Raw genomic sequence first — 14,626 nt, 5'->3', positions numbered from 1 at the left:
CCTAATTTAATTTTGTTTGGGTTAGGTTTACAAATCACCTTTGCTAGCTCCTTATTTATGGTATTTCTTTGAAAGAGTAGAGCTAGTGTTTATAAATTATCAAACAAGGTCTTTTTTAATGTACTTTTTTGGATTTGGTTTACTTAAAGGTCCACTTGGTAACCATTTTGTTCTTGGTTTTTTGTTTTTGAAAATTACCTCTCTATTTTTTAGAATAAAATATAATAGTTAAATTCTTAACCAAATTCAAAAAACAAAAATAAGTTTTTAACATTTTTTTTTTTTTAGTTTTCAAATTTTAATTTTGACTTGGGTTTTTAACCCATTAGTAAAATGTAGACAATAAAAAAAAAAAATAATAAAAAAAAGGGTAAAAATAGTGCCTTTTAAGCGTAATTTTCAAAAATAAAAACTAAGAAACCAAATACTTACTATAGGGGTTTTAGAGAATTTGGGGAATCATTCAATAATAATTTTTTTTAAAAAAATTATTGTGAAAGATTTTGCTAACTAAATTCATGAATTAATTAACCAATTACTTAAAGCTGAATGAACTATTCAAGAACTCTGAACTCTCAACTATACCTCTCTAATAATCCTAAAATGAGCAATATTCTTATATCTAGTTTAAATAACATGCAGAGATATTAAAATTTGTAGGTTTGATAACTATTTGTATTTTTTAAAATTAAGTTTATATTATCTCAATTTTTTAACATGATGATTATTAACTAAAATAGTTGAATTTTTAATCAAATTTAAAAAATAAAAGCAAATTTTTAATAGCTATATATTTTTTAAAAAAGATTTTAGAACTTAACTTTCTTTTTGAAAAAGATGGCAGAAACTAGTTAACAAAACAAAAAATTTAGAGGTGGAAATAAGTGATTTTAGACTTAATTTTTAAAAACTAAAAACAAAAAGAAATCAGATGATCACTTTGCGGGTCTTTAACTCTATTGCAATTCACTCCTATGGTATATACTTCCATCTCGTGCATTTATGTAAAAATTAAGGTAAACTACCAATTAGTTATCAAGAGAAAGAAAAAAAGAGAAAAAAAAAGAGTTAAAATACGTATTCACGGTTTTTTATATAAAAATTATAAATGGTAAGTTGTAATTCTTTTCCCACTAAAACAAGAGAAATAAGAAAATAAATCCATTGTATTTAAAGGTTACATCAACCCATTGAATTTAGAAGCTCCTCATAGCCACTCCACAATCTCTATAGCCTCCAAATTCTATTTTTCTGAGCTCTAATATTACTTCCTTGCTCACAAAGTTGAAATGTATAAAAGTTATGGATCGGCTGAATTAAAATTCACAGTTTTAAACCTAAGAAATTTGTTTAATAAAATATTATTATAAATTTTAAAATAAATTTTTAGATGCTTTTTTTCCCCTTTAAGAAGAATACTTGTTAACCTTGTTATTTATTCATTTTTCTGAGAAAGAGATCGTTAGTTATCAATATTTTTCGTTATTTTTATCAAAGGTTTTAAAAAAAGAAAATCAAAATCAGAATCATGTACTAGAATTATTCCATTTTTCTCTCTTCTAAGAAGAAAATTGAGATTCTCTTATCAGGAGCAAGGCTCGCGGAGTCACAATACAGAGAAAAAGTTATTGAGAATATTTAAATTAAATGGTAAAATTTGTCCAAATTAGTCTCTATAATTTATTATTAGAATTTATTCTCTGTGATTTGATGAAACCTTAAAAACTAGCCCCTATAATATATGAATTATTTATGAGAATTTTATTAAGCAATTAAAAGTATTTATGAGGTTTTGTCAAGGAACTAAAGTTTAGCCTCGTGGTAACCATTTTGTTTTTGGTTTATTATTTTTGAAAATTAAGTCTATTTCTTCTCCACTTCTTATCTCGATTTACATGTTTCTTAAGACAATGGTTGAATTCTAACTCGATCACGTTTGGTAACCATTTTGTTTTTTGTTTTTATATTTGAAATTACGCTTATACACACTACTTCCACCTCCAAAATTTCTACTTTGTAATCTACTTTTTATAAATGGTTTAAAAAATCAAGACAAATTTTAAAAACTAAAAAAGTAGCATTTCAAAAGCGACTAATAATTCAACCATCGTAATTAAAAACGATATAAGTCAATATAAAAATATAAAATAAAATAGATTTAATTTTTAAAAACAAAATGATTAACAAAACCTTATTTTTTAAAATCACGAGAGACTATTATAATTTTCTCCACCAAATTTGTAACTTCACCGAATATTTAAAAGACAACCAAGAAGTTCTGTTGCCATGAGAAAATAATAAAAATGATAAAATAAAAGCAGAGGAAAAGATTATATTTTATGCATCGACACATTTGGATAATATAGACAAGATATATTACTGTTTGACTTTGGGACGGATTAAGGTAATTAATGTTAAATTAATTAATTGTTTGAAATTTCTGGGGGTTGCTTGCAACTTGCAAGTGTCTATTTTGTCCACTTGGTAAGAAAAGTCTAATGCAGGAATAAAGTAAACAATATCCTATGACATAAGCTTAATTTTATAAGTTATAAATGTAGCAGTTATTTGATATTATATTAGAAATTAACTATGTAAAATGACACTATTATTATTTTTTTTAATTTTGCCTTACTAACAAATTTCTAATGTAAACTACAAAAAAATATGATTGACTACCACTGATTTAAAAATATCAATTAAGTGGACATATTAATGGCCAGTAGATTAAAAAATATTTAAAAACTATCAATTATTCACTATAATATTAGCAATCATTTGATATTATATTAGAATTTAACTATGTAAAATAACTTTATTTTTTTAATGTTGTCTTACTACACAATTCTAATTTACATAACGAAAGAAAAAAAATTGATTGACTGCCATTGATAAAATAATATATCAATTAAGTCAACTTTTTAACTAGTGGTAGACTAAGAAATATTTAATTAAAATCGTTTTTTTATTCTTCTTTTTCCACGCATGTTTTCGAAAAATCAAGACTGAATTTTAGAAACTATGAAAATAAATTTTAAGAATTTAATTAAGAATTCACGTATTTGTTCAAAAAATATGGTAATCATGATATAAAATTTAAGAGGAAATAAACTTAAATTTAAAAACAAAGAATTAAAAATAAAATTATTATCATTCGACACATTAGTTCTTGATTTTTAAAAGTTGTGCTTGATTTCTCACCGTTTCTTAATAATGGTTTTTGTAATTTTTAAGGATACATTTAAACGAGCAAATCTTCAATATTCCTATATGTTGTACTTAAAAAAAAAAAAAAAAAAAGGAATTTTTAGTTAACTTTAAGGAAAAAAATAAAAATTATATATATTTTCTTAGAGCTTTCAAAAATTGGATTTAATTTCGAAAACATTTGATAGCAAAATAAGAAAACCAATAGGTGGAAGTAGTGTATTTTTAAGAACAAAAAATAAATAAAGTCCCTTTAATCAACATTTACTTTCTATTTTTGGTTAAAAAAAATTCAGCTTGTTTTCTCACACAATTTCTTAATCAAGGTTGTTTTCATATTTTCTAGATAAACATTTGAATATCTTGAATCTAATTCCAAAAACAAGAATTTGGAAACTACATTTTTTTCCTTTCAAAATTTGGTTTCGATTTCTAAAAAGACCATAAAAAAAATAAACAAACAAAGGAATCGTGAGTAGAGAGTATTTATAAGGTTACTTTTTAAATGAACATAAACTTTAAAGTTTATGGACTAAATTTGTGGAATATATATATATATATTCCTATCCCAACTTTATCAATTCTCGATAAATGAAAAAGGAATAATTTCAAAGATTTTAGATCAAAATATTACCTTTAAATTTGTAAACCCCATATCCACAAAAATAGTACATTCTATTCAACATTTCTCAATATTTAAAATTATTAGTTCTATCAAAAGAAAGACACAACAAATACAATTTCTAAAAAAGAAATAAATCATAAAAGAATCGAAAAACAACTAAATGATCCTTACATTCAAAACCAAATTAACCAATTTAATGAATTAATTGAAAAAGAAATATGTGTTTCTATTCCTAATGTCTTATGGGAAAGAAAGCAACATATTGTTAGTCTGCCATATATTAAAGGTTTTCATGAACAAAAAATTCCTACCAAAGTCATATATATATATATATATAGGAAATTTATTTTAAATGGTAAAACTGCATAAAATATTTACAAAATATAGCAACATTTTGGAATTATGAATGATAGACGTTGATAGACACTGATAGACTTCTATCAGTATCTTACAATGTCACTGATAAACATTGATAGACTTCTATCAGCATCTATCATTGATAGTTCTAAAATTTTACTAAGTCTTGTAAATATTTTGATTTATTTTTCTATATATATATATATATATTACTTTTGAGTTATGATAGAAGGAATTAAACGTCTGATCTCGAAGTCGATAATATAAGTTGTATGTTATTTTTTTTTTTTTTAAATATAAGTTTTATACAAGTTGAACTATGTACATTTTAAAAAAAATATCAATTATGCACATGTTTTGACTGTAGCATACAAATGTTATTTAACAAGTCTATAAAACACTTCAGAGTATTCTATCTACTGTGAAAAAAAAAAATTGTAGGGTGTTTTTTTCCTAATGAGAAGCACTTCAAAAACAATTTTAACCGTGTAGAATAAAAAATGAAAGATGCTACATATTTTTGTAGAGTGGTTGTACTGCTTTTATAAAATTCCACACGCACTTGCTATAATATATACTATGCTATTTGTGCAAGTAAGAATAGAGTTTAAAAAATGTATATGGACATTAACTTAGTTTTTTCTAATTGGATGAGAATTCAAATATTTAATTTTTGGTGGAGGATAGAATACGATAACTTTTACGTTTAGATTGACAACAATTATTGTAGGACAATTAGGAGTTCAAGAATTTGAACTACAGACTTCTTGATTGTTAACGTCTGTATGCTAATTGAGTTATAGTTGGTGGGAATCTTGAGGCGAAAAAGCTTGGGATTTTGATCTAAGACATGGATGAAATTGTGAAAAAAATATATTGAGAATGCAATTCTGAATAATTATGGATAATATCTTCAATTGTACGAGATATTTTGGGTGAAATAAAAAATAAAACATTTATGTCCAAAATCTATAATTGTGTACATAAATGAAAAACTACGTGAAACAGTGGGCAAATTTATAAATCGCAATGGAAGTCTAGAATGGTCACAAATGGCAGACAAAGAACAATATGAACCATCTCATATACATCTTACTTTGGAACAAAACCTACAACAAAGTAGTCCAACTTTTGGGTAGAAATTACATCAACTCATAGCTTACCATTTACTTAATCTTCTATTATTCATATTCCTTTCATTCTCATCTCACTTCTGTGCCTATGAATAGCACAAATTTCAGTGAGTGTCCAACAGAAATTATTCATTTATTTGTTTTCTTAGTGATTGGACATTGGTTCGAACCTTGTATACATCTAAGTAACGGTGGAATATATATATTACAAAAGTTTTTTTTTTTTGAAAATCCCAAATTCTTATAAGATAGATGACCTACTCTTTCCATTGTCAATTGGTTTGAACCTATAAGATGTATCATCTTAGTGAGGCATGTTGAGAATCACACATAAAAAAAATCAAGAGAACTTTAGGAAAAATCTTTTTAATCTCCAAACTTTTTGGAATATGTATATACATATATTTAGTCTCTAAAATTTTAGTGTTCAAACCAGTTGGTGCTTCTCGTGGTCATGAAATTCCTTTACACACAAAGGAAAAAAATATAAAAAGAAACTATTTTTTTAAGAAAATAAAAGCCGCCTCATGACGATTTTTTTATTTGATAGCTACCTAGCCCGAACAATAACCTAAGTATTTTCCTTTTCTTTATAGTCAAAATAATTTCCATAATTTCTCTCTCAAATATTTAGTTGTATAATTGGATGGTATTTACTCGGCAAGGCACACCACTAATTAAAAGTTTATGACCAAAATATATAATTTATCATTTAAATTTGTGATCATTATTGGAATTAATTTATAGGGTGCCAATATGAGTTGAGTTGAGTTGGTAAAAATTATCAACTCAATGTTACGCCCACGAAATCTTAAATGTTGAAGGAGTTGAGTTGGCTACTTTTACCAACTTACCCCAATTCTCCCTCCCTTAATGTTTTCAATGGCTTCACTCGTTGGCCATTGTTACCGACTATCATTGACACACGACAGTGACTAACTCTGACAACCACCTTTACACGACCAACTACAGGCTCCGGCAACCATCTTCGATGACAATTCTGTCAAACACCATGCCCGATAATCAACTCCAGGGACAACCACCTCTGATGACCAACATTGATGTTCATCTTAGGTGACCAACTTTGATGAAGACATCTTCAATGATCAACTTCGTCGATGATCACTTACAGTGGCCAATTTCGACGATCACCTCAGGCGACCAACTCCAATCAGTAACTTCATCCTTCATCTCCAACGACTAATTCTAACAACCAATCGACCAATCATATACTAAAAGGAAATAAAATTGGCTGTCGAAAGTGTTTTTAAATACAATTTTGAAATTATTAATTTATTAGTATTCAATAGTTGCCTATTATAGTATTTGATATCAAGGGATTATTTGAAGATGAACGGATCATCTTGATAGACCTACTTTTCACAGACATCCAAAAGATCGGTTGCTTCTTAAAAGTATCACAACATTCTAGGAAAGGTATTGATGAACAATATATATGTGTATTGTTCGGGTTGATGCCCTAAATCTCATGATTCCTATAGTTTGTAATTATATTGTATAAACAGTTTATTTATTTCATAAAATCTGAGGTATTTTATTTGATATTTAGTAGCATTGACCCACACAACCAATAAACAAACATCAAAGGTTATCTTTTGTAGCTTAAACATGTATGCGGAGATATACCAGTGGATCGTATTTAAGTGATAACCTAATTGGTCTCTAGTAGAAGTATAAGGTTGGGTACCTTATCCTAGTGACACCACGAATACGACCTGCGTTGTAGATGTTACAATTGTTGTAAAGTTTTACAAATGATCTGATCCTGATCATTCATGTAGGTACATGTGAGTGAGGGTGTTTTATACGAAAAGGGTTTGTTTAAAATCGAACCATGAAATGAATAGTCTCATTATATAACACTATTAATAGTAGAGACTTACATCTCACGAAGATGACCATAGGTGACATTGACCTAAATCATGAGTGAGTTATGCACTCCTGCTTATGAAAGGCGATTCTTTGATTTGCATGGATGATAGTGGCCAGTTCTTTGACTCAATATGCCTACCATTTTGGGGATTCGTCTAATAGGGGAGCTGGGAACACAACTTAACAAGAAGGAATTCACTCCTTTAATGTCAGGGTAAATAGATAAATTACTCCCTTAAGGATTGATTCCAGGGCTTGAACAATATGACGCCACACCCTCTCTTGTTCCAAGAGGGGTTTGGTCATAGTTGGACCATGATTAATTGTTCATTAGAGAGATCAATCATACTTAAGAAGTTAGATGTAACTATAGGGGCAAAATGATAATTTTGGTCTAGCTGTACTTACGAGCAATTTGTGAAGGGTCATCACACTGTTGACTGATTTTATCCAATAGACATAGAAATATATTTATAGTGCGAAGAGTGCAGTTGCCGATCTTTAATGGAGTGACCGATAGTTAATGGAAGTTAAGCAATTTAATTAAAAGAGTTTAATTAATTTTTCAAGTACCATTGGAGCTTCAATATATAGGTCAATAAAGTCTCATCAGTAGCTCAACTGGGATAATTGAGAATCAAATTAATTTTGGGTTAATATATTATATAATTAATTTAAATTAATTATATGTGATAAATAATATAATGTATTTGATACATTATAATATATAGTTTATTTTGAGAGGAAATAAATATTTGAATATGATTCAAATATAAATTTATATAAATTTGATTCATATGAAACTATTGGTTAAAATTTAATATGAATTAGATTTATAATAAACACTAGATTTTATGAGAGATTAATAATCTTATGTTATATTTGATGTAACACAAAGTTAGTTATATATATTAATTGTTAATATATGTATAATTAGTTTTATATATATATATTGATATATGATATATAATTTTATATTTTATTTTAAAATAAAAGTGAGAGGGAGTTATGTAACTCCCTCCCCCTAAAATCTCTCTTTTTTTATCATGGATTGTGGGGAGTGGAAAAAAGAATAGTCTTCTTCCTTATCCTCCACACATAACATAGACTTTTTTCCCCAAAAGAAAAACGCTTTGCTCTGGTAAAATCTCCTCTAAAAAGTATTATCATATCTTTCTTCCCAAAAATTAACACAAAGCCCCATACACTCTTGTGGATTCTCACTTCTAAAGGAGAATAGCTTGGTAATTCTTATGGTTGTGTACATTCTTTTGGCTTTTGGGAATTGTTGCTTTAGGGATTTGAGGTAAGGAATTTGAAATCTTCAAGAGGTTGGATTTTCGAAACCCTATTATTCTTTTTACTTTATTTTTTCTAAAAGCATGCTGTAAAATTAAATTTCTTGAACCGATCATGCTTCTGCTTTGGACTTCACAGTCCTTCAATTAGTATGAGAGTGGCATTCTTATTCCCAATTTTGTTAGTTTTCGAAATTAATTTCCCGCTTTTTGGTGGGATTAAATTTACTGTTCTGAAATTCATGTTGATGAATGAGGTTTTGCAATTTTAGATGTTTTCGGGGTTTGTAAAGGCCTATTTTTTTGGGTATAAATTTGTAATAGAGTCTGTATTTGATTAAGTTTGTGTCGTTCGTGATTTTTTCGGTAAAATTCTAGAGAAAACGATGCCAAAGAAAAGAAAAAAAATGGAGGAAAACAGATACTCCGAGATGGAAAAGGGTGGTTTGCATTCGGTTCACGTGCAGTTCATGGGGTTCAAGCGGTTCGCGAGTCCGGTTCAGCTACAGTTCGTGGGACTAGGCTAGTTCAGACTGTTTTGAATTTTTTTTTTTTTTTTGGTAATAAATAGTTTTTAATTAATTAAATTAATATAAAAGTTATATTAATTTAATTAATATTTATGAGTCCAATCTTGGTACAATTAGTTGGTTTTTAAATTATGCTTGGATGTATGATTTATTTATTTTATATATGTCATAATGTATATCATATAGTAAAATCTCACCAAAGGTTATGCATTATTTATCATGCATCATAAATATTATAATTCTTATAATACAGTTGCATGAATTAATATTGTAATATGCTCATGCATCATATAATATAAATGTTATAATATATGTTTGCATGCATTAATAAGATTGTCATGCATCATTTATATTATAAGAGTTATAATATATAGTTTGATGTATGTATGAATGTTATTTGTTTTCATTATTTTAGTATATAATGGTTATGTATGTTTAGTAATGAAAATTAAAATAGTAATTGTATGAAGCATGTAATAACTCTAGGTATTTCATAATTGTTTTATAATTTTTCTAAGCATGATTTCACATGCAATGTTTGGTTTTAATTTATTTGATTTTTTATACTTGTTATAATTAAATGAAATTAGAAACTAAAATCAATAATAAAGATTTGCGTGCTAACTTAGGTTAATTTTTTTTAAAAAAAAATATGATTCACATAAACCAGTTCTTAATGTTTCTAATAATATTATAAATAAGTTTAATCTTTTTAATCAGTTCAATAGAATTAAATTGGTTTTAATAGAATATTAAAGTTGTAATAAATGTATCTAATAACCTTTGTCTAAGGTCAGTTTTGTCTAGGTTTGGGTATTTAAATTGACGGAAATCGAACACCCCTACCTGAGAACTAGCCTGGAAGGTGAACTAGATAGATTTGCTACAAGCATGCAATTGTTGATTAAAGTTTATTAAAATGTTTAATGAAAAATAATCAAAGTTGTTTAATATTTGTGTTAGTATGACTTTTATGATATACACTCCACTAACTCTAGGACAAGTGGGAGATTGTTAGGGTTGATGCCCTAAATCTAATGGGTCCTATAGTTTGTAATTGTATTATACAAACAGTTTATTTATTTCATAAAATCTGAAGTATTTTATTTGACATTTAGTAGTATTAACCACAAAACCAATAAACAAACATCCAAGGTTATCTTTTGTAGCTTAAACATGTATGTGGAGATATACATGTGGATCATGTTTAAGTGATAACCTAAATGGTCTATAGTAGATGGATAAGGTTGCGTACCTTATCTTGGTAATATTACGAATACGACTCCCTTTGTAGATATTATAATTATTGTAAAGTTCTACAAATGATTTGATCCTTATCATTCACGTAGAGACATGTAAGTGAGGGTGTTCTATACGAAAATAGTTTGTATAAGACAAGACCACGAAATGAATACTCTTATTATATAACATCGTTAATAGTAGAGATTTACATTTCACCAAGATGACCATAGGTGAATTGACCTGAATCCTGCGAGAAGAAGAAGAAGTTCCAAGACGAAGGTGTTTCGTTCGTGATTATTCGAGGGATTCGTGAAGAAAAGTTCTTCAAAGGTGAAAACTCTTGAACTTATTTTTTTTTTTTTTCCAAAAGCATACTATAATTTATAGTTAATTACATATCCATTGTTTGTTTGCTGTAAATTTTTTGTATTCAATAATTAATGAAATTTGGACGATCCACTTCCGCTCAAGGATTTCCTCATGTCGAGTTTCCTTCAATTGGTATTAGAGCCAGGTTTGTGATTTTTTATTCCAAATTTCATTCTTGTATTGAATTCGTTTATAGATCTGCTGGGTTTTAGAATCTGCATTGCATTTATATGATAAATGTTTGTGGATGAACTGTTGATGGATATTTATGATATAGAAGTCTCTGTTTATGGCTTTCTGTTTAAATTTACAAAGTTAATTTGTAACGGCTCCTGCATTTTTGGGCATTAATTTGTAATCGAGTCTGTATTTGTTAAGTTTTTTGAGTCGTTCGTGAGGCTTCAGAAGAAGGGTTGCAGTGCGTTTCGATGGAGAAGACAAAACGGAGGAGCAAAGGTTGTCGCATTGTGTAGCTAGAGCTAAACGATCGTTTAGATTTTGTTATGCGATCATGTAGAATTTGCTACACGATCGTGTAGCATTTGCTAAACGATCACATAGCTAATGCTATGCGATCGTGTAGAGTTTGCTAAACTATCGTGTTATGTTGGTTGCATGATCGCATAGGCGCTAACTTGATAGATGACCACGCGGTATATGATACTTGACACACCCTTGCGTGCTAAACGATCGTGTAGACTATCATGCTCATCACATAGTCATTAGCTACACGATCGTACAATATATGATACTCGACACATGGATATTTACTAAACGATCATGTAGATTTTCATACTCATCACATAGTCATAAGCTACATGATCGCATATAAACGATCATCTATACTCGATGCTTCACTACTCGACGATCAAGCATTTGCTACACGATTAGCTACAAGGATTCTTTGTGGAGCGGTTCAAGGCGAGCAGTTCAAGACCTGGTTCACTTATTTCGAACTGATGGACTCAAACTTTGTAATAGTTAGCCATTTAATTTCCTTTTTAGAGAATTTCTATCCCGGTCCATCAACTTTAGTATTAATATACATGTGATGTATGTTTATATTATATGCCATAATGTATGTCATATAGCTTTAAAAATTACCATAGGTTATGCATTTATTTTCATGCATCATTTTATATTATTAGTGTTATAATATATTAGTATGCATGATTTACATAAAGCATGCTCATGCATCATATAATGTAAGAGTTAGAGTATATGTATGCATGCATAATAGCATATCCACGCATCATTTATATTATAAGTATTATAATATAAGGTTGAATGGTTGTATGGAATGTACGTCATGGCATGTTTCATTACTTAGTTATATAATTGTTATATATTAGTAATGAATGAACATTGCATGAAGCATGACACTATCTTAGGTTAATTTATAAATGTTATAAATAACTTATATAAGTCATTCATGTAATGGTTGATTTTAATTGTTTCATTTCTTGTAATTTTTATAATAAATGAAATTAGAATTAAAATCAATAACCAAGAGTTGCATGCAAACTTAGGTAAAATCATTTTTTAAAATAGCGTTAAAATATGATGAAGATAGACCTAAGTTCACAAATTTATAATGAGATTAGAAATTAGAATAATCTTTTAAATCGGTTTAATAGGATTAAATTGATTTCAATAAAAGATTAAATTTGTAGAAAATATATCTATAAGAAACCTTTTGTCTAAGGCAGGTTCTGGCTAGGTTGGGGTATTTAAGCTAACGTTAACGGAACACCCCTACCTAGGAACCTACCTAGAAAGGTGAATTAGATAGAACTCAGTCAAAGTAGAACTATGATTTATTGTTCATTAGAGGAATCGGTGGTACTTAAGAAGTTAGATGTAACTATAGAGGCAAAACGGTAAATTGGGCCAGCTGTACTTAGAGCGATCTGTGAAGGGTTATCATGCTGTTGGTTGGTTAATATGAACATAGAAATATATTTGTAGTGAGAAAAGTGCAGCTATTGGTCTTTAGTGGAGTGTCTGATGCGTTATTTTATGATGTGGAATTATGGATGAAATGTGTTGATGGAGTTGCGTTGAGCACTCAAGTTTCTCAGTGTAATCCAAGTGTAAACCCCACTGAGTTTCCTGGTAAGTCCAGGGTCGAACTCAGGGACTTGGGAAAACAGGTTGCAGTGGTAATTTTTAGGAAAACTTTGCGGTAACCAGTAACTCAATAATTGTTTGGTTTTGTTTGTTGCGGTAATGAAATGAATAAATACGGCAGAGTTCCAAAAAGAGTTGATAAAATGGAAGATGCGATGAATATGCGGTGAACAGGTTGAGAAGGGTTTTGGCTAACAGTTCTTAGGATGCGTTCATGCTATGCGATCATGCAACACACATACAATAGTAAACCACCTCTCGGTGCGAATGCTACGGTTTCTAATGCTAAAACGCATGCGATAAATACGATAAGTCTACAGGGCCTACACATAAGCCTCTATTCCTATTTATGCAATGACAAAATGACACATACGCAAATAATGCGACCACATAATATCATACCTATCTCTAGGGTGCATGCGATGCAGGTTGACAAACAAAGCTTATCTCTAAGTCCCTATCTCTTGCGTATGTTGATCTAATCTTGCTCTCTCGAGTCTAGATTCTAACCTAGCTCTCTTCAGTCTTTAGGTTTTTTCTTTAGAATCTCTCTCGAGTAGCTCTAAAGGGGTGTTGGGCATAACATAAAACAAGACAACCGCATGCGTTGAAGATCCTAGGTCATGTTAGCTTAATTCTTCCCAACTAATTCGATTAGTTTAGCTACTCATGCGTGCTAAGAGAGTGAACAGATGTAGAAGAAGGACTTCCATTGTATAAATATAAAGTTGAGGTACAAAATAACAATGCAAGAAAAGAATAAAGAGCTGGTAGCAATCTCTTGCTTCCCAGACTTTTACACTATTTTTCTACTCGTATTCAAAAGATAGTCTCGCTCTCGTGAGAGTTGGCCTGCTCTCTGCTTTTACGCCTCAGGGTTCTTTCTCGAGTTGCCCTGAGCGATCTTTCGGCGTCTCGGCTCTTCTCTTGCTCCGCCTTAAAATAAAAAGGAAAACTATGGACAAGGCTAAAAACTGGGAAAATTCTCTAAGTGTTCCCACTCCTTTTCTAAAGGTTGTCTTCAGTATTTATAAAGCTTCTGGGGTGCAAGGCGGCTTCTCTCTTATGATTGCACGGATGGGATGACTTTAATTCTCTGACTGATGCCCCGAATAATTATCACCGAAAAGCTGGATGTAGTTGTTATCGTTAGCGGCTATCAACTAAATTCGGATTCGACCGTAATCTGCTTTCTGTCCCATCGTGATTAATTGTGCCTTTCACCTAGATGCACCCACCAAGTGCGCCGGCTCTATGCGGCAATCCTTCTTGAGCAGATGTTTGCGAACATAAATCACCACAAAGACTTGCGGTAATCCTATGCTCGTCCGTTGATCTCTTGTGATCGCTCTTTTCGCCTTTCGTCAACGCATATTCTGCATAAAAATACAAAAATCAACTGTTTCTATGCGATGAACGCATGCGACCGCAATGTTGTAAACTTAATGCTTTTGGACACAATTTAACATATTTTATCAGCGAAAGCCATCATTGTTTAAGAACTTAGCACTATAATAACGTGCATTTCTGCCCGTTATCAGTGTCCAGCAGTTAACGGATGGTGGATCCCATGACTAAAGAATTTAGTCAGTTTTTCACATACTGTGGGAGCTTCAACCTATAGGTCCATAAAGTCCCCTTGGTAGCTCAATGGATTCAAGTTGAGAATCAAATTTTGGGATTGATTTAAAGTGTTCAAATTAACAAGAGTAAATTCTATTATATATGATATAATTGGTGTGATGTATGAGATAAGTGGAGGAATTAATGTAAATATGATTTACATTAAGTACCATAAAATAGAAAAAGAACTATGGTTTGTATGTTTCATGAGATGAAATA

The sequence above is a fragment of the Benincasa hispida genome, unplaced genomic scaffold, assembly GCF_009727055.1.
Source record: "Benincasa hispida cultivar B227 unplaced genomic scaffold, ASM972705v1 Contig533, whole genome shotgun sequence".
In the NCBI taxonomy this organism is placed as follows: domain Eukaryota; kingdom Viridiplantae; phylum Streptophyta; class Magnoliopsida; order Cucurbitales; family Cucurbitaceae; genus Benincasa; species Benincasa hispida.
Note: the sequence above shows the minus strand (reverse complement) of the source record.